The sequence below is a fragment of the Durio zibethinus genome, chromosome 9 (genome assembly GCF_047325235.1).
Source record: "Durio zibethinus cultivar Kanyao isolate XHJ-2024 chromosome 9, ASM4732523v1, whole genome shotgun sequence".
NCBI classification, from domain to species: Eukaryota; Viridiplantae; Streptophyta; class Magnoliopsida; order Malvales; family Malvaceae; genus Durio; species Durio zibethinus.
In genome coordinates, this window is record NC_143170.1 from 10,071,288 (window position 1) to 10,092,901 (window position 21,614).

The following is a 21,614-nucleotide window of genomic DNA, read 5'->3' on the forward strand; positions in this document are numbered from 1 at the left end:
AAGTGTTATTTATAGCAGAAAAATATGAAAGGTATCCTTATAGTGAGTAGGGTTGATAACCCCCGAATTACTGTCTATCAAAGCTTATAGCCTGAGCTTCAATCTCTTTCTTCTTTGGGGCTCTTTTATTGGATACTTCACCTCCTTCCAACTTGCCATTACCATGTCAGTGAAGTTTTTGGTTGCATTCACTATCATCTTTTCATAATAGGGAGATTTCAAAGTGCTGACAAATAGCCCTATAGTCTCTTTCTCAGTCAGAAGAGGTTGCACTTGAGAAGCTACATCTTTTCATCTCTGAGTGTATTCTTTAAAAAACTTATTTACCTTTTTCTTCAAGTTCTGTAAAGACAAACGATCATGAGCCAGATCTATAATATGTCGATATTAACTGATAAAGTCATGGGCTATATCACTCAAAGAACGGATACGGATTCTATCCAGTTAGATAAACCACCTGGTAGCAGAGCCTGTAAGACTATCTTGAAAAACATGCATTAATAGTTTTTCATTATGGGCATGGGCTACCATCTTCCAATAGTACATGGTGATATGAGTTTTTGGGTATTTTGTACCATCATACTTTTTAAATTCTACTAATTTAAACTTTGGTGGAATGACTACATCCGTGACTAAGCAAAGCCCAGCAATGTCGACGGAACCATAAAATCCAATTCCTTCTACAGCCCGTAACCTTTGTTCAAGCATACTAATCTTTGAATCTTTCTGAGACTCTACCCCATTTGCCTTTTCTTTCTCTTTCTCTTTCGAGTCATCTAGATCAGGAACTTGGATTGGTTCTACTACCTTTTCAGTAAAGACAGGGTTTACATAACTATGGTAATGTCCAGAGTTTGAAGCTAATGGCATTCAAGGGTATACAAGATATGCGAACTACTGTACAGTATATCCTGTGTGGACTAAGCTTGTTGTGGACCAAAACCTGGAGGATATAAAGGGTCGGCCATTTCTTGTGATGGAGGGCCCTGTTGGCTTGTATTTTTTTCTCTCCATTTTTTTTGTTCAACTTATTGAGAGCTTCTAAAATCCTACTCAACTCAAATTCAATCTTTTCTTATGTTTTTTCCAATTTCTCAAATCGGTGAGAGTTTTTTTACTCAATTTGTCTGGCTCTAACTCTTTTGTTATATCAATGGACAAGGTTCTTGCTAGATGGAGCTATCTTTGAACCTTCAATACCATATCTTAGAATTAGCAAGTTTATATGACTAACTCATGGTTACTTTGTTAAATGTATTGAATGAGAATGTAATGAATGAAAATGCATGCATGAAGAGAACATTTGCCTTAAGATAATGTTTAACCAAAAGATTTCATTTATTCCAAAAAACTTTCATTTACATAGAATCTATTATCCTAGAGTTATAACCATAAAATCGTTTGATCTGCTCATACTAGGTTCTGGCTTCTTTGATGAAGTTCAAGAGACGCTACCCATGTTCTTCTACTGGGGCTACCACTTCTTTCAATCCTCTACCTTTTCTACCATCTCTCTTACCTTGCATACCCCTTTGTAAATTTGGGTCGTTAGGTGCTCAATGTACTTTTATCTTCCTAGGTTCTCTCTTTTACCATACCAAACTTGGTATGATAACTTTTTATGCTCTCTAACTAATGTAGCAATGTAGTCTTCTTGTTCATTCAACCTCTGTCTCAACCTGCTTAAGTAATCGTTTAACATGTTATTTTTTGTCTGTACTTGGGTACTTTCTTCCTTTAATTCAACATATTCTTGCTTCAATCGTTTATTCTCTTCAGTGAGCTCAATAATTGTTATCTTATTAGCCCTTTCTCTCACATATAACCTCTTATGTTCTTGGTGTAGCTCTACTAGGTCTTTAATAGTTGCATCACATTCTCTAGCAATCTTGTAAACTCTAGCTTCATGTCTTTCAACTCTATCTTTCCACTGATTTTTTTTTCTCGAAGCTTCTAAATTTTTTGCTTTAACTTATCTTTTTTAAACTCAAATTCTTTTATCGTAAGCTTTAATTTCGATGGTATCTCTTCAAGCTTTCCTTTTATTGGCAGTTGAAAGCTTTCATAAGTGAATAACATTTTCTGTCTTCGTCTTGCTCTCCAACCTAAGTACCCCTGAGTGACTTTAACAGTGAACAATCCAAGACTCACTCTACAAGGATTTTTCCATGCTTTAATTATCTCATTCATCCTCTGAAATGCTTTTGACTCACTGTAAGAAAAATCTAATTGATAAAGCATTAGGTCATAGGAATGAATTGTTCTGTCCTAAACTATCTTTTTACTAGAAGTGACGTATAACTTATTGCCCTTCATAAACCTAAAAGTGGGATCATAGTATTATCTCCACACTGATATAGCATAGGTTCACGATTCATCCATGTGACCAACAACCTTACTTTGGCACTTGTCAGTTCTTGTAAGAAAACTATCCACTCTTTTTTTTACTTTTATTCTGACCACCCACTTTCATAAAATTCTTTGATCGAAGCTCGATTGCAGACATAAAGCTTCAAGAAAGCACCTTTTCTCCACTCGAAATGGCTTTTCATCAATAAGTATAATAACTATATATAGCCTATAAAACACCCTGTATTCTGACGATAGTAACTCAAAGATCTGATAGTCTCTGTTAATATTACTGTCGAAGGGTTACAACCATTGATAACACTCTCGAAGATGTCAACCACTACTATTTCAATATGACCCAAAACCTTTAGAAATATCACCATTCCGTATATGGCTAAGGCAAATACATCTAATCCCAGTTCCTCGTTGGCATGTTGCACTAAAAAATCATGAAAGAATTTTCAAGGTAGGCAAACCTATTCTTGTTTCTTCTTTATGTGAGAATCCACAATCTCCTTGTCTATCCCCATGAGATGGGCCAAATCTTTACGAAATCCTAACTTGTGTTTTCTAATGTATATCTTGTCAGGAGCTTTGAGTTGCAGGCCCAACAAGGTCGAATATTCTTCAATGGTTGGCGTCATATCCACTTCATTGAAAATAAAACACTTGTATATAGGATCCCAAAATTGCACTGCAGCTCTAACTAGTTAATTATCGACATTTACTGCAAAAAGGTTGCTATATGTCCATGTCTCTGGCAAGACTACTCTTGTCTTGACGGACTCATCTTTTTCCATATATCAATCAAATCCTCTATATTATTTTATTTGAAGAGGAAAATGTTTTTTGGGACAAGGTAGAATCATATCCGATTGGTGAACAATCCTCTATCTTCAGTTGAATCTTTTTTACTAGACCTTTACTTCATTGGGTGACTCATAATAAGCTAATACAGATGAAGAACAAACTAGTCATTCTGTGGAGTTCATGAAAAATTTTTGTTGAATATCATCTTTTAGGCAAATATTCTTTATGCAACTTTATGATATGAATATGAATCATGCAAATATGAATAAGAGAATAGGTTAGTATATCACATAAAGAGAAATAGGCAAATAAATAACTAAAGAAATTAGAACATCACACCTAATAAAAAAAATGAATCCTATGCTTTTAGACAATTCTAAAAGGAAGGAAATGGCTCTATCTATAGGTTAGGCATTTATAAGGTTCACTATACGTGGTCTAAGGTTAAAGTCTAAAGGTTCCCAAATTGCTCCTTACATCATTGTCTATTACATACTAGTAAGGCACCCCAATCCTCACCCATTACAGGCTACAAATGAAAAAGATTTAATTTCAGTGAGAGTATTTTGCTAGCCATTACGAACGCATTAAACCTCATGAAAGCAATAGATACTTTACTCCCTCATAGAGGGACGAAGCTCAGATATAGAACTCATGTTATGCACATACATATGAATGACATAATTAACAAAATAAATAAATATGAATGAATAAAAAAAATCTATACAAAAGGTTCGATTTTATTAGGCTTTTGGATAACACAAATTTATTTGCTGGCCTGACTCTCAGCTGTCCCTAGTGAAATCGCCAAACTGTCATAACGTCTAGATCCGGGGATCTATCACTAGACATTGATTTGAGGAGTCACCATCAATCTTTTTTATCTAGGTGCGATTGGCCACCTAAAGAATCTATCCTTTTAAGAAACACCTAAGCCTAAGGATCCCTAAAAGAATAGGTTCAGGTCTACTAACCAGAACAGGGTTCGAGAGTACGATTGCGTGTGAGAAAGGTTATAGCACCCTCACAACGCCCATCGAAAGATGGTACCAGCTTAATTTTATGTTATCCAATAAACTTTAAAATTTTACCAAGTAATTAATTATTAGAAATTATTCTCAATTGACTCTAATACTTTTAGCAAAAAAATTAAAAAATTTCTCTCACCTCAAGAGTATGCAAGGAAACTACTGTTTCACTTGCAAATGCTTTATCGTCGGATTATTTAACATTAAAGAAAATTCAAAAAGGAAAAGAAATAAAATGGAAAAAAAAAATAATGATTCAGCTTTAGATATAAATCCTTTTCTTTTCAAAAACTCATTGCTTTTGTACAAGGAAAATTGATACTTTCAACTTTTTCTCAAAAGCATTTAAGAGTTTTTTTATTTTAAGGAAAATTGGTACTTCCAACTTTTCTCCAAAATGTTTTTCTTGAACTTTAATTTCGAAAAAAATTGATACTTTTACATTTTCCTCAAAAATATTTTTTAAAAAATTATTTTTAAAAAAAATTGATATTTTTAACTTTTTCTCAAAAATATTTTTTAGAAAACTTATTTTAAAGGAAAATTGATACTTTCAACTTTTCCTCAAAAATATTTTTTTTAGAATTTTATTTTAAGAAAATCATTTAAAAAATAAAATAAAATAAGGAATACCAAATTATTCTAATCTAATCAATAAATAATAATAATACTATAATAATAATAAATAAGAAAAAAAAACCTTTGGAACGGCTCGGCTCGACTCCAAGAAGAAACGACGGCTCGGATGTCCAGCTCGACAGAAAAAAGGCTCGGCTCGAACCCAAGCAGAGAAGCGAGTCGCTGGATAGGGTGCACTACGGGTCGGGTCGGATCTTGACAAAATGCGCAGATCTTATGGGTTTGCTAACGCAAAAATGACGTCATTTTAGGGAGGGTATATAAGGCTGAAACTCGATTTTTCTTCGGATTTCCCTTCTCTTTTCCTCTCCTTCCCTTTCTTTTCTCCTCCTTCTCTTTAAACAATCCTAAATTATGATTGAATGTTCTATCGAAATCTGGAAAAAGATGCCAAAAACTTCAAAGTTGATCGAAAAATTCGTCGAAAAATTTAAAGTTCGTCAAAAAATTTCACCAAATTCTGAAAAATTTCCAAAAATTTTTCAGAAAAAAACTCCAAAAATTTTGAAAAAAATTTTTAAAAAAAATCTAAACACAATCTTGCTTATGTTTCCTCTCTCTGTTGTGTTTTTTCATATTCTGTGAGTTCTGTTTCAACACCTATTTATAGGGATTGATAAAAAGAGTTTCTAATCAATTCTAATTTCCTCTAGGATTTAGATTCAATCTTTGAATCCAATTCCACCTCTGTCAGCCTCCAAATTCATGGTAGAATACACTCTAATTTTTTTTATCCTAATCCCAACCCAAAATCCATCAAGAAAAAGATGAAGTCAAAATAATAATAATAATAATAATAATAATAATAATAGAAAAAATATATTAATAAATAAATAAATATATTAATTGATAAATAATAATATTAAAAAAATATATTTATAAATAAATAAATACAAATACAAATACAAATGGACTTATCCATTTGGATCAGATTCAATTGATTTGAACTTGTACCAAATTAGATATCTACAATTATGAGAGTGTGTTATATTCTAATTGTGTAGTTCAAAGATCATTGAAAATAATTAAAATGATTTCATTTACTCTTGATGTTTTAATTATTTAATTTGTTTAGGTTTTATTAAATGTAAGTTTTAATTTTATAAGTGTTTTTTGTATATGTCCTATCGTTAAAATTACCTTCTCTTATCTACTATTATTTTATAAAAACTTTTAAATCGGAAAATAAGCGGTAAAAGAAATAAAATTTAGAAAGCTTTATTAGACTAAAAGACTTGTCACACATATAATTTTTTAAGACAAATCAGTCGATTATTATATATTTGAAAAAACACAGTAACAGAAATATAAAATATAAACCACACTAATAATAATTAATGTATTTTATTTATTACAAACGTTGTAATTGACTTAAAAAAAGTTAATTTTATTGTCAGACATTGTTATTCAAAAAAGTAAATAAAAAAATAATATTTTATTTAGATTATTTGTGAAACTCAAGCAATTTTTTATTCAATGATAAAATATCATAAAAAGAGATAGATTTATGATTAAAATTTTTTTGATACTATTAAAAATCTGATTTTTTTTTTCAAAAATCGAATAATTTTAAATCAAACGTGATGATCAAATACACATAATCAAAATTTCAGAAAAAAATTTTTAGACTCTCTCAAACTAAACGTCCTTTTATAGTTTTTAATTTTAAAATCAGGTCTTTGTATTTTTTAATATTCAACTCCAAGAGGGAGGGAGATCCATTAAACCTTTTTTCGCAGCTGATCTAAACCTCAAAAACCTTTACATTTTACAACTATGACTGCATCCATCCTAAAGCTAAAGTGTGCGCTGCTTCCTTACACTATTCGATATATTATTGCTCTTTCCAAAACCTGCAGCCGCTTCTCTCTTCCTCATTTCTTTTTTTTAACACATTCAACTTTAAATAGTTAAAATTTTTATTATATTTGCATGAATTTCAACCGTACATTATTACAAACAAAAGGACCAAAACTTATTCTTGGTATATGTTGGTTTTAATGCCTGTTTAGTCCTATTGAAACTTTTAGAAGAAGTACTCCTGAAATAGATATTGTAAATACAAGTTAAAATAATGTTTGGTAAATTTATTACTGAAGTGACGTAAAATGTTGAAAAAATTATGTGATAATATTTTTATCTATTTTTAATAAATAAAAAATAATAATAAACTTTTATTAAATTAAATCACAAGTTTTTAGGTGAAAAAACAAATAAAATAAAGTGATATTTTTGTTAATTATAATAAAAAAACAAATAAAATCAATTGGAAAATAGTCAAAATAAAAAAAAATTAATATGAAATAATATAACCTTATAATTTTGTAAACTATAAAGATTAAAATAAGAATGTAAAAAAATTTCATTAGTTTCATCTAGAATTTTAAATCTATTTCATGTATAAATTAAAATTCTCAAAATTTTGAAAGCCAAATATCACCTTACTTTTGTTTCTACCGTAAATAAGTTCTTTTATAAAATAGATTGAACACCTTCAAGATAGGTCTTAACTAAAATCTATTGATAGTAAATGAACAAAATTTTTATACATTTTCAAATGTCTGGAGTATCTTAAACTTAATAATAATATGGGATTGTTCCTTAATAACAAAATCATGCACACCTTATATCAATTAAGTCCAAATCTTTAACTGCATACGTTAACTATTATAGACTGATCCAACAGCCATCAATTTGATCATTTTAAGAATAAAAGAATTGTATCCCTAATTTCATGTTATTCTATTTATTATTGTTGAATTCTTACAATTAATTAAAGTTGTCAATGAAACGGGTCAAATTTACCAAGCTTCTCTTTTAATAACTAAGGATTGTGTTATGCTTATTAAAAGGTAATTGAACTCAATTTATTATGTAAGCCCTTGTTAAATTTGAGCTTGATTGGATAATATTACGAGTTAGATTCAACTATTAACCAATTTGTGCATATATAGTTGATGAATAGCTTGAATCATTTATATCCAAATAAAAACTAAAGCTAGTCTCAAGTGCTAGGTGGATCAAGTAATTTAATCTTTAATTGAGTGTTCATGTTAGATGTGGAACTTAACAAAGATTTAATTAGCCATATGCTTACAATTTTCTTGTGTGGTTAGGTACAAAGCTCTGCTTAATTAACTTTAAGCTGCAAAACCTTGTTTACAATTAAGATTAATATTTGTAGAAAACTTATATGTCGTCAAGACCTTTGAATAATGTTAAAACCTAAACTTAGGCTTCTACATTAATGATTCCAACTTTGAGGTTGGACTATAGAATTAAGTTTTTAATAATGATATATATATATATATATAAAAGAAAATCATGAGGGGATTAAACTCCCAATTAACAAGCAGATAAAAATAAGAAGAAGAAGAAGAAAAAAGATAGAAGGGTTTAAGAGAAAGGATATTGGGAAATAAGTGAAGAAACAACTTTGGCTTGCAGGATTTCTTTTTGTTGGTTTCCTATTGCAATATAGTTTACAATTAATTTCAATAATGTTTGTAGGTCATCATGGTGAGTTAGCTCTCTCAAGTGCTTCCATCGCCTCTTCCTTTGTATCAGTCATTGGTTTCAACTTGCTGGTAAGCTCCATTTTAATTACTTAATCTGAGCTTCATATATTTTTTATGCCAAATGCATGGGTTTAGTGTAATTTTCATTTTTATTAACCTAATTAGGAATATGTATATATATATGTGTACTTTAATTTTACAATTCAATCTCACCATCAATTAGGACATTATATTTGGGGGGGGGGGGGGGGAATACTTTAATTTTAATTAAAAGATTAATCTACTATTATCATCAACTCATACATTTTTAACATATTTCAAATAATTAAATGTGTTAACATTTTATTTTCATAGAAGTTATGGTTTTACCTGTATTTAAGTACATTGTTCTAATAATATGCAAAGTCTATTAAAAATAATATTCAAAGTAAGAGGAGTAAATAGTTTTTTTTTTTTTTAATGGGAACAATTAGCAAACACTTAAATATATAAGAGACCCAACTCTAACATTAGTTGTTCTTGTTCCATACAGGTGTAAGGTGCAAAATGGTAAGACCTTTTTATTTTCACTTGAAAATTAAAAATTTTTATTTTGGTTTTTAACTCTATTACTTTTGTTTCTAAGCTTATTTATTTGCTTTTAACTCGTGAAAACAAAAGTATATAGTAAAATTAGCCTAATAAAATTTCATTTTCATGGAATACATTTTAAAGAAAAATTTCTTCTTGTATAAATTGTTTGGGGAAACTCCCAAAGTTTACATTCTTTTTTGGGTAAAAATTAATTACTATCAGAATTTAAAACCCAATAGGCCTCTCATTGTTTACATGACACCTCTTTAGATTGGCCAGATCTACCTATTTTGAAAATGATCATTCAATCTAGCCACATAATTAATTTATACACTGCTTATATCATAGGTGCTTTGAAAGTAAAACTATTATTACATAAAATATTTTTAAAATTATTTTTTGATACGAATTGATAATATAAGTATCATATATTTTAATATTTTTAAAGTACATATACCATATTAATATAATTCAATTAATTTATATAATAAGTGACATCCAATAAGTTAAAATCGTAATCACTTCTTTTATTCTTATGCTACCTAATTCAATAATAATGCCATATTTGTTAAGAGTCATTTGTTTATGATGTAATTTGGATTTGTAAGTTATGTAATCAGAGGGGGATGGCAACTGTATTAGAAACCTTATGGGGACAGTCATTTGGAGCAGTGCAGTATCACATGCTTGGTATACACACACAGAGCAATGCTTGTTCTTTCGATCGTCAGCTTATTCCTTGCAGTCTGCGCAAAGCCTATTCTAAATTTTCATGCACCAAGATCCTACCATATCAGAAAAAGCTGGAGAGTTTGCCCATTTCATGATCCCCAGCACTTTTGCATTTCGTCTTCAGCAATGTCTTGTTATTTTCCTTCGGACCCAAAATAATGTAATCCCCATGGTGCTCACCTCTGGAATTGTTACTTTGCTTCATGCTTTCATTTGTTGGATCCTGCTGTTTAAATCAGGGCTTGGAAGCAACGGAGCTGCCTTGGCAAATTCAATATCCTACTGGATAAATCTCATGCTTTTGCCACTTTATGTCGATTTCTCTTCTTCCTTTGCAAAAACTTGGAGTGGCTTTTCAAAAGAGGCTATGTCAATATCTTCAGTTTCGTAAAAGTTTCTATCCCTTCAGCTCTTATGTCAAGGTACATAATTTCCAATCATTCAAGGGAATAAGAAATTTAGATTCTGAATAACCAACCACACCAATGTTTTGGGGGTTTTAATCATTAATTCCAATGCATTTAAGCAGCTTGAAGGCTTGGACATTTGAGCTAATGGTTTCTTTATCCGGTCTTCTTCCTGATCCAGAGTTGGAAACTTCGGTGCTTTCTATTTGGTTACGATTTAGTAGCTAGTAAAAATAATTAAACACACACACACACACATCAGAGCCGCCATGGAGGGACTGATAAGGATCAATTTGGATGTGAGATCTTAGGTGAGCTCTTTGACTCATACAGAATGAAACTTGAATAATCCTCTGTACTTGAGTTTGGTAAAGCAATTAACTTTTTGTTAGTGCTTAGACGCAGAAGCAGGCAGAACAACTAACCCTGTTCCTATGTAGAAATTCATTCATTGTATTTTAATTAGTACTTACTAGTAGTATTTTGACAATTTTGATATTGTGGGTAAAATTGGATAAACTCGACTGCTGTGAGTTTGAATTTTGAAGGTAAATATCAAGCTTTCTATAGTTGTGGTTTTTGTTATTTACATTTTCAAGAAAAAATTTGTATAAAGTAAAAATAATATCATAATTAACGTGTCATCACCCACACAATATTCCATCTATCAAGTCTGCCAAATTCCTCAAGAACAGCCATAGTGAGGAATGAAAAGACAACTTAATTCATCTAGTTGATTCTTTTCCGAGCATGTAATTCCTTGTGTTGAGGCAGCTACTACTCCTTAATCCATCAAGCAATGGCCGATTGTACATTGGAGCCTACAAGTTAAAACAAAGCAATTCAAATACAAGAGTATCCCACAAAAATCACAAATCATAAACAAAAATGATTGCGATCAATGTAGTTACCTAAAACTAAACTCTAAGAACATAAAACAAATGGCCTTAACTAGAATTTAAAATCAGAGAGTAAATGTTGTACTAATGTTTATGAAAAAGTGCTACATAACTTTCCGTTGATAAAATTGCAGACGTTTTACAAGTTTCAAGGGACGAAATGGTAAAATGGATATTAACAATTGGCATTTGCTTAACTTTCCACTGATCCGTAGAGCTAAAAGGGGACATAAGGGCTCAGTTTCCACCCCTGTACTCAAAAAAAAAAAAAACTTTCCGATGATCGGAGTCCGAGCTTCATTTGGCAGCATCTTCCCGAAAAGTTCTTTGGCCTGTCAATGAATAACAGAGTTTTGAGACATTCCGGAAAAGTTCTTTGGTTTGTATTCTTACAAATAGTTAGACTGGCCTAAATCTAAGAAGAAAGCAGCCCATCCTCCCTAAAACTCCATTTAAGTGATGGACTTTTTGTTGGCTGTGATTGAAGCTAATATTATTGCGCCACTGGTTCGTCTGCTTCAAAATGATGAATTTGATATTAAGAAAGAAGCTGCATGTGCCATCTCAAATGTTACATCTGGCGCGACCCATGATCAGATCAATTATGAAAATTGTTTCATTTTTGAGGTCGAGGGGGTGAGCTTACAGTTCATGGACGCTGGGAAGCCTGGCAAAAAGCAGAAAAAATGGGGACGCCTACTTCCCAAAAGCAAGACCCACAACAAGCAGTCATCTGGCAAAATGGGCTCCCATGTAGCACCATCATCCTCTTTTCTCTCTCCCTTAAGCTGCTGTACATATCTCAGTTCATCTTCCTTTCAATTATCATCTCTGAGACCCTTCCTAATTCCTACTCCCTCTCAAGCATTTCAATTCTTTTAATCCACAGATTTTTTCTCTCAATTCTGCCAGATTCTTCACGGCAAGAACCCGACCTACCCTTGATGAGAATGAAAAGGATTCATTCATTGTTCAAGGGCAGCTGCCAAACAAAGTACGGTTTTCCTTTAATTTAACTGCTTCGCCGATAGAATGCATTCGTTTTCGTAATCTGTTATCTTTTCCATTGTAGTTATATAATAAGAAATTGATGAAGGCGTCAAAGTGTTAAAAAATGCAACAAAAACGAGAAAAGTCCCAGCTGATAAAGTTCTGTCAGCTTTTTCGGTTATTGAAAAGGCCAGAATCAACCCCTCAGAGTTTCTTGAAACTCTTGGTGGATCGGATTCCTCTGGCAGAACCTTGTTGCTCATTTTTACTGCTCAGGTTTCGTTTGATTCCCATCCTTGTTCAGATGTTTTCTTAATTTTCTGTTTAATTATCATCTCAATTCTATTAAGTTTCTTTGAATTGGGTTGTAGCTAGAAACAATTGAAGGGCGGCCTCTACTTCCCTCTTACAGCTCCTCAGAGGTTCGATGCTGCTCTGAGCTCCTTAATCTCTTCTCATTTTTTAATGTGATTAAAAGTTTTGGCTACTTTTACAACTGCTTTCACGTGTGTAGACACTAAATTTTGTTCAAATCTATTGGATTAAAATTTCAAGTTCTGTTTATTAATATTAAAACTAATTAATAATTAAATATATTAATAAGAAAAAAATAAAAAATGCAAGAAAAAAAGAAAACAAAAAGCAAGGGGCTGGTGTACGACACCGCTGTCGCCTCCTGTCCAGCCACACCTACAACCTACCCTAGCCCGACCAGCCACCCCCTACAACCTACCCCAGGCACTCCCTATAGCCACCCTTTCGGACACCACCTGTTCCCTCTTTGAAGATTTTAAAAACCCTACATTCTTCTTTGAGAAAAGAGGACTGAACCACCAATCCCTCACTCACCAAACACACTACCCTCAGACACCCAGAAACTCCCACGATAAAAAACCCTAAGCTTCGGTTACACAGAAACTAAAAATCTCCCATACCCTAAAAAACCACGACCTTAGTCTCTGCGCTTGCGCCTAAGGTCCCAGCACGCAAACTAACCCCCAGCTTAACCTTACCCTAGTTCCCAGCCTCCACACACGCACCCAAAACCAAAAGCTAGCCTTTCTAGAGCCTAAGCCCTTCACCTTCACCTAGATCCCCGAAGGCTAGAACAAACACACGCACACACACACTCCAAACATCCCACAAAATTTCCACCCAATAGAAAGCACAAAAAGGCAAAAAAAACCAAACAAAAATCCACAAAAAAACAATGGTCCTCCCCACAGGAAGGAACCTAGCATCGAGTTATCTAAAAAAACAAAAAAAACACATTAGTTTTAGTTCCAAAACACCAAAACTTTAAACCCTAATCCACGATGATTGGGGTTATTTCTGGTGAAATGAAGATCAAATTTGAAAAACTCAGTTGAGGAGAACATTGGAAGGTTTTTGGTGTTTTTCGACCATCGACGGTAACCTCCGACGGCAGCCGACAAGACGACCGACATGGCTGCGCAGGTGGCTGGAAGTCAAACGCCGATAGAGGCCTTAGAGCTCTCCTTGGAGCTCTGAATTTTTATTTTTAGTAGGAATGATAGAATGAACTGTAAAAAAAAATTGGTTTTATATAAAAAGCTAAAGCCCAAAACGACACCATTTTGGACCAAAGGAGGATCTGAGGGTGTCCGTGACCTAACCCAAGATCCGCGCATTCAACTCGACGACCTATCCTTCAGTCAACCTTGAACCGGTTCAATCGAGCCGTTGATCAAACTGTTCGGACCGCTTGAACCATTGATCGAACCTTCAATCAACTCGAACCATTGACTAAATCGCTGAGTCGCTTGAACCGACGTTGATTGGATCGTTGATCGGTCCGATTCAGATAAATTTTTTTTATTTTATATATATATTATTTATATTATTTTGGTTTTATTATTGTTATTTATGCATGTTTAATACCTCTGAGTTTGTTAGAATAAATATTTTTTATTTTATAATAATAATTGATAATAACAATAATAATAAAAAAATGATTTCAAATTTTTGGTATATTTTTCTTTAATGATAATAACCTAGGTGTTAAATAGAAAATTATAAAATGATTATAAAATAAATTACTAATAAGAAAATTTTCCTTGTCTAGATGTTGGAGGGAATATAATAGTATTTTTATAATAATAATTTGTTTAGATGTTGGAGAATTATTTAAAAAATTAATAAATTTATTAATAATAAAAACAATAAATTTTCATTAAAAAATACATGAAAAATTTTAATTAATTTTCAAAAGTCATAAATATCGAACTTGCTTCGAAAGTCTGCCTAGATATTAGAGATTTTTAGAGATGTTTGTATTTTTTTTAAATTAAAAAAAAATACCCCAAACCCTTCAAACCCTAAAACAAAACCCTAAATCCTCTAAACCCTAAAACTAAACCCTAAAACCTCAAACCCTAAAATCAAAACCCTAAACACTAAACCCTAAAATCAAAACCTTAAACCTTAAACCTAAAACCAAACCATTAAAGGCCTAATTCTTAAATTGAAACCCTAAAATCTCAAACCCCAAAATTAAAAAATCTAAGCCCTAAACCCCTCTGAACCTTAAACATCGAAACTCCAAACCCTAAAACCAAACCCTTAAAACCATAGATCTTCAAAACCTTGAAATCCAAAACTCTTAAAATCTAAAATCCCAAACCCTAAAATTCAAAACTTTAAAATCTAAAATTCTAAAAACCCTAAATTTAGCACATAACCCCGAATCATCATCAAAAATTTGCCAAACCTTAAAACCCCACCTATGCCCAAAATTATTCTGAAACTCTAGGGATACGTGTGAAAATCTCACATGAAATAATTTGTTCCCAAATGCCTCCTAGACGATGGGGTATTTAGGAAACTTTATTTCATTAAGTTTTTCATACGAATCCTTAATTAGCATTAATAATGGGATTAATAATAAAAGTACTAATAACATGGGATTTTAAGTATAAATAGTCGCATCTAAGCTCTGCTTAGATGTTGGAGAGTCAAGGTGATTTCATTATATTTAAGAATCCATTTTTTTTAAATTACATTTCATCATCTTGCATAATATACATTAGCATGCTTACATCGTTATATAATTGTTGGCACTCATTTTGCCTTTCTCTGTCTTTAATTTTTATTTGCTACCTGATAATACCATTAATTACTTTCTCATATAAAGTATTTTACAAAACAAAAATATATCTTTTAAAGTTGTGTTATTATAAAATAAAGCAAAAATAACATTCTAAATGAAATAATTCTTGATACTCTACCTAAATATTAGAGAGTCACCAACAATTATCTTCTACAAAGAATGTTATTTTTATTTTGATGGATATTGTATTAAATCTCAAGTGAAAAGAGTTATCTTAAATTCTGCTTAGATGTTGGAGAATTTTAAGATAATTCTTTAACTTAAAGATTTTTTCAATTTTTCTAAATAAAGAATTTTAGCAAAAAATATTTTTTAAAATGAAAGGAAATTAGTATTAAATTTCAAATCGAAACCATTTCATCCAATATTGAAAATAGTGCATGATTAAATGGTACCAATTTATGGGCATTATAGGGATGCCTATCCTTCCCCACACGTAACCGACTTCCGGATCCAACCTGATTTTCGTAAACCGACATTTATCTTTTTGATAAACTTTAAACTTGCTTTTATAGTTTATTTAAAAGATAAACTTTTGGGTATCCAATCAAATCCTAAAAAAGATTGGTGATGACTCCCTCGTTTTTTTTCTCAATTTAAAAATTTTTTACCTTTAGCGGTCCTAAAATCGTTACGACAGCTTGGCGACTTCGCTGGGGACCTTTGAGAGTCAGCCAAAGTTTTAATTATGCATTATTAATAGTTGTTGGATTTAATTGGTTTTGTTTGATATTTAATTTAATTATCTTTATTTTAATTTTTTAAAATATATATACATACAAGTTAATAAATAAAATAAATTGTATGTTAGTTATTACTTTATTTTGATTCTGTGTTTATGATTTATTTATGTTATTTTGATTAATACATCACTTTGCACACACTTTGCATATTCACTCGCATGCATGAGCTCTAAACCCAAGCTATTTACCTTTTAGGTGGAAGCAAAGTAGTTATGCTCTTGTGAGGTAATAACCTCCATATTTGCTAGCGAAATACTTCCACTCAAATTGAGTATTTTCCATTAGTAACCTATAATGAGTGATAATTAGAGAGCCTTACTAGTCTATAACAGACGATGATATGAGGAATAGTTTGAGAACTTTTAGATGTATAAGTCTTAACCTAACATATCGTGAGCTATAAGAAACTTGCCTAGGGTAGAGTCCTGCCAACTTTTTATAGAAATAACCTAAAAATGTATTAAATTTTGAAAAATGGATAATAAAAGAAAAGCATTTTCTTTAAAATATAAATAAATTTTCTCTTAACATGTAGTTCATTCATTTGGTAATTGTCCAAAATTTACATTTTCATAAAATATTTTAGAGTAAAATGAATTTTTTTTAGCATTATCCAATAAGAAAAAAAAAGTAAAAGAATAACAAAAAATAAAGGTTTCTCTTAAATTTTTTATTTATTGACCAAATAAAAAATAATTTTCAAGTCCTAGTCATTCTGTGTGATAAAAAAAAAGGGTGTTTTTCTGTCTAATTTTTTTTTTTAACATTGTTTCATCTTTCATGTATCCCGTCCCATGCGCGTCATAATAGGATAATATGAGCTTTCCATCCCATCCATATCAATGGATAGTACATGTATCCCATGACATACACATGTTCATAAATGATACATGCCTTCCATATGCATCTTAATAGGTAGTGTGCACTTTTCATTTCATTACATATTTAAAGGTAATGTCAGTTTCACTAGGTTGGCATAACACAAGCATTGTATTCCATGTAAAAATATAACGTGCATTTGATAGGTTCATGCATTTCATACAAGTATGTTGCGTTAGTCATAGGTATACATCTCATCATTCATGTAAGTATGTCATTGCATTTCATGCATATGGATTCATGAATAGTAAGGTCTTATAGAACATACATTGCATTTCATATCTCACCATCCCTGCAACATAACATTACATTCCTTGCATACACATTCATGGTTGACGAAAATTTTCATTTGGGTCTTTGTACATATAAAAATCCATTATCCTAGGCATATATGCATTTCATGACATTCTTCAGTCATCATATTCATGTATTCATAATATACTGTGTGCGTCATGTATGTTAGAGATTATTTTTATGGTACTCATTCAATAAGGGTAGTAATCTAAAATTTTTTGTCTAAGTCATGGAATAAAATGTTTGTCTTGCTAGGAATTAAAGTGGCAAAAATGGGAGATCAATTGGAAGAAAGGATTAGTACTTTGAAATTAAATCAAGAGAAATTTTAGCTCGAGCTTTAGAAGATGAAACAACAAATTGCTCAATTAATAAAAATGGTTAAAAGTAACAGTATGGTTGAGTTTATTGCTTCTTAAGGATCATTGTCACCTTTATCAAGTCAAGATCAATCGACTTTTGTTAGTTTCATTATTTTTCTAAAGCATACTAAAATATTAAGCAATTTGAATAGTGACCAAGGTTTGGGTGAACTCAAGAGAGGAATAGGTGAACTAGCTACGCAAATGATTGAGCTTAAAAGTTTGATTTCCAAGAAAGGAGTCACTTAGCTTCAAACAACTATCACCAACTATCCCGAGTCCAAACTTGCACCTGAATTCTTCTTATGACTACTTCCAACCTCCTTTCCAAGTACCTACGATTGGGTCCTCAAATTTCATGCAACTTTTAAGAATTTTACACCTGAATACACATTTACCACCTCATATTTCATAATCACTTGTTAAGCATGCTATCCCATCACCACTTTCTCAACCTAATCTTCGACCCAAAGTTTCTCAAATACTTCAAAATCAATTATACCACCATTTTTTCAGTAAAGCAAACCAACCATAAGATAGAAAAACTCTAACAACACTAAAGAAAATACCCTTATTGATCCAATACTTATGTCTTACACAGAGTTATACCCATTACTCCTAGAAAACTATATCATTGCCTCTATCCCTATTGAACCTCACAAACCACATTTCTCCAAATGGTATGACCCTAATGCCAGATGTGAATACCATTTTGGCATCACAGGCCATTCTCTGAAAGACTGCACAGCTTTGAAACATAAGGTGTAAAGACTAATAAAAGCTAGATATCTGAGTTTTGATGTTAAAATGAAGCCAGTTATTCATAAAAACCCTTCATTGATCCATGCTGAGATAGCAACAGTGTTGTAGGCAACAGTAAGGTTGGCCATGATAATGAATAAAATGTAAAAGTTTTTAAAGAAAAGGGTTTTTCTCTCTAACAATCATAGTCAACTATTTTTGGATTTCTTAGGCAAGACGATGGGGAGTAAGAGTAGGTCTAGCACTTTGGCACTAGCCCTAGAATGGTTCATGATGTGTAAACTCGATACTTTTGAGAATGAATGGAAACCTTTTTTGACCTAAATTTTTTATGAATTGATGCCTCTGTCCACTTTAATAATGATATGTCTAAAAGAGCTTATGAAAAAAACAATGGTTGTGAATATGCTTTCATCGAACTTTTGAGGAGGAAAGAATGTCTTTAGATAACCCAGCCATAATATAGGATAGAATTCAAGTTTTTCCTCCTTAACAATGATAAAATCTGACTTGCACATCATGCATCTTCCATTTGAATTCATTGTTTTTCATGCTAGCTAAGAACAAAAAATGATGATTGTGAATATGCTTTTGTTAAACCTTCAAAGCCAAAAGACTTTTAATAATAAAATTCATGTCATGCATTTCTAACTTTTGATAATTAATAAAAAGTTCAAGGATAGCTATCTTAGGAAATAAGATCAGTTAAGTCTGCGCACTTATAGCACTCAAGCTAGTACCAAAATTATGAAAAATAAAGATACAAGTCGGATGGACAGAGTAAAAAAGACCCAAAAAAATATCAAGGAAACAGTTATAAGAATGCAATAGAACGTAGACAGACAGTTGACAAAATTAAAACAGATGTTAATAGAGTTGATAAAGGAAAAAAGAATTATTGAAACGTATAGGGCAAGAGAGGAAACAGATGTTGAGATACCATTGTATCCATCTGGGTGCACATATGTTCAAAACCCCCATATGCCGTAAGCACCTCTAGTAACTCATCAACCTTTTATTGACACTCTTGTCAAGTTGCCCTCAGTTTAAACAAATGTCAATCCTGAGTGCACTTTTAATGACTCTACTGCTGTGCCTAATATGGATGATCCTAAAGAATCAAAAAAATTAAAAATGGTGCCAGATCCATAAAGAGATACGATGATGAATGATAAATATGATTTATTGTAAGGGAGATTAAAAGCAATTGAAAGCCATGATATGTATGAAATGTAGATGCTTACGAGCTTACTTTAGTGCCTGATATTGTTATTCCGACAAAGTTTCAAGCCCTAGATTTTGAAAAGTATGATAGGACGAAATACCCTTTAACACATATCACCATGTACTATCAAAAGATGATAGGCATACACATAATGATAAGTTGTTTATCCATTACTTTCAAGATAGTCTCACTAGGTCTACAGTAAGATGGTATGCTTAATTAGACCAAAATAAAATTTACTCTTAGAATGATTTGGCTAGGGCCTTCATAGCACAATACAAGTATATTGAAGATATGGCACCAAACAGGTTATCTCTATAGAATATAAAGAAAAAGTCAACTTAAACGTTTAAAAAATATGTACATAGATGGAAAGACCTAGTAGTCTAAGTACAACCACCCTTGTCAGAGAAAAAAATCATTATTCTATTTATCAATTCATTGAACACTTCTTATTATAAAAGAATGATTGGGAATGTCTCCAAAAACTTTTCTGATATGGTGATTTCTGGTGAAATTATAAAAAATACAATCAAGAGTGGTAGGATTAAGTTAAAAGATACAATAGATGTTGAAGAGAAAAGCACATCATAAGAAAATGAAAGAAAGGTGCAAGCAGTCATAATAGAAGGACATCTACCCAATAGTTTTATTTCACACAATCTTTATCCTTTTCATTAACCTTATCAGCCTGTCACAGGCCATATCTCTTAAAACCTATATCTTTGCCAACCAAACTAGCATTTGAGCTTTCTGACAAATTTTCATTCCCAATGATCATTCATGATCTTGGTCCTACACTTGAACCTACCACCTAACCAATAAAGAACCGAAAGAAACTAAGGAATGATCAAGAAAAACTACCAATCCCTATTTTTCATCTTTTACTTTTGCTAATAGAAAGTTGATATCTCACTCATATGCCTTTAAAAACAACACCAAATCTATCAACAAGGAATTATGATCCCAATGACAAATGTGATTATCATATGGGGGTAATCGATCACTCAACTGAAAAAAGCACACAGTTGAAAGAAAAGGTTGGAATCTTATTAAGAGTGGTGTACTAACCCCAAAAGTGGTAGAAAAATGAAAGTTGACTCCATCCAATTGCCAAATGTGAGGAGTTGAAATGAAAAAAGAGGTCTCAAGTTTTGAAAAATCAAGATAGGATGATTTTTTTTTTAATCTTTTCACTGTTTATGTATGACATGTGCATGATGTCCCTAGGAGTTATTTAACTTATTTTGGAATAGTTGAATGCTTTGGATCTTTTTTTATGAAATTTTCTCTTTATGCATTTGTTTGAATAAAAAGTCCTATATAAGTAACTTTTAAGATAAAAAAAGAAAAAAAAGAAAAAAAAAAGAAAACGATTTTCTTTTGTAATAAAGATGAAAGGATTCTTAAAGGAAATGGTGATTACTATTAGAAAAAAGCTCATCAAATACCCTCACACCTTTTTGAATACTTTCATGTCCTTAATCACTTAAGTGACTTGACTTATCAACCATAATCCTTCAGGGAATATGAGTTTGAATTCATACTTTAAAGGGGTAATAATCTTCTCTTGGGTAATGAGCAAAAAAGGTCAATTTTGAAAATTTATTTTGATTTTTTTCAAAAGAAAAAATTAAGTAAAATGCTCTTTTAAATTTTCAATTGGTAATTCAATGTGTGTCAAAATTTTGTTATGACCATAGATACAAAAATGCCATAACTTTTTCTTTTAAGCAACCTTTGTTTCATGTCTTAAAGTACATTAATTAAAAAAAAAAAAGACAAAATCCCTTTCTGCCTAAGACAATTTGTTTCATACCTTTATACCTTTTTTCTTCCTATCACCAAAAAAATACAAAAATTTTATAGCCCAAAGAGCCTTTTTGAACTGTGCGATCAATCTTATACAACTTGATTGTCATTAGAACCTTGAGTGAAAAACAAGATAGGGCATAAAAAAAGCAAAAAAAATAAAAAGATAAAAAAATAAAAAAAGATATCTTTAATGATTTGCTCTTTGAACTAAGTGATCATGTTTGAAATAACAAATTGCCTTATTTCTCTATCCTTCTCATATATAAAAATTATCCATTTGTTACCCATTTGAGCCTATTAAATTTTTTGTTCCAAAATGAACCCCGATTAAGGATCATTTTCTGTATTTTGGGTAAAATAAAAATAACTTTAAGAGACCAACTTCAATGAAAGTGTTTGATATTGAAAGCATCTAACATGTCCCTCGAAGATGAAAGTTCGTGGCAAAAAGTGAACAAG

General features: G+C 31.5%; 1 long non-coding RNA gene and 1 pseudogene across 2 annotated transcripts in view; one reads left to right on the forward strand and one right to left on the reverse strand.

Annotated features, from left to right (window-relative positions):
• Positions 1-378: 378 nt before the first annotated feature.
• Positions 379-10,505, forward strand: LOC111303164 (protein DETOXIFICATION 16-like; annotated as a pseudogene).
• Positions 10,506-10,602: 97 nt separating this feature from the next.
• The window catches only part of LOC149516789 (uncharacterized), a 40,864-nt gene continuing 29,852 nt past the window's right edge, over positions 10,603-21,614 (reverse strand). For both annotated transcript variants that reach the window (XR_016345164.1, XR_016345169.1), the window contains one exon: positions 10,603-10,877. This is a non-coding gene — a long non-coding RNA (uncharacterized LOC149516789). The remainder of the gene's footprint in view (positions 10,878-21,614) is intronic.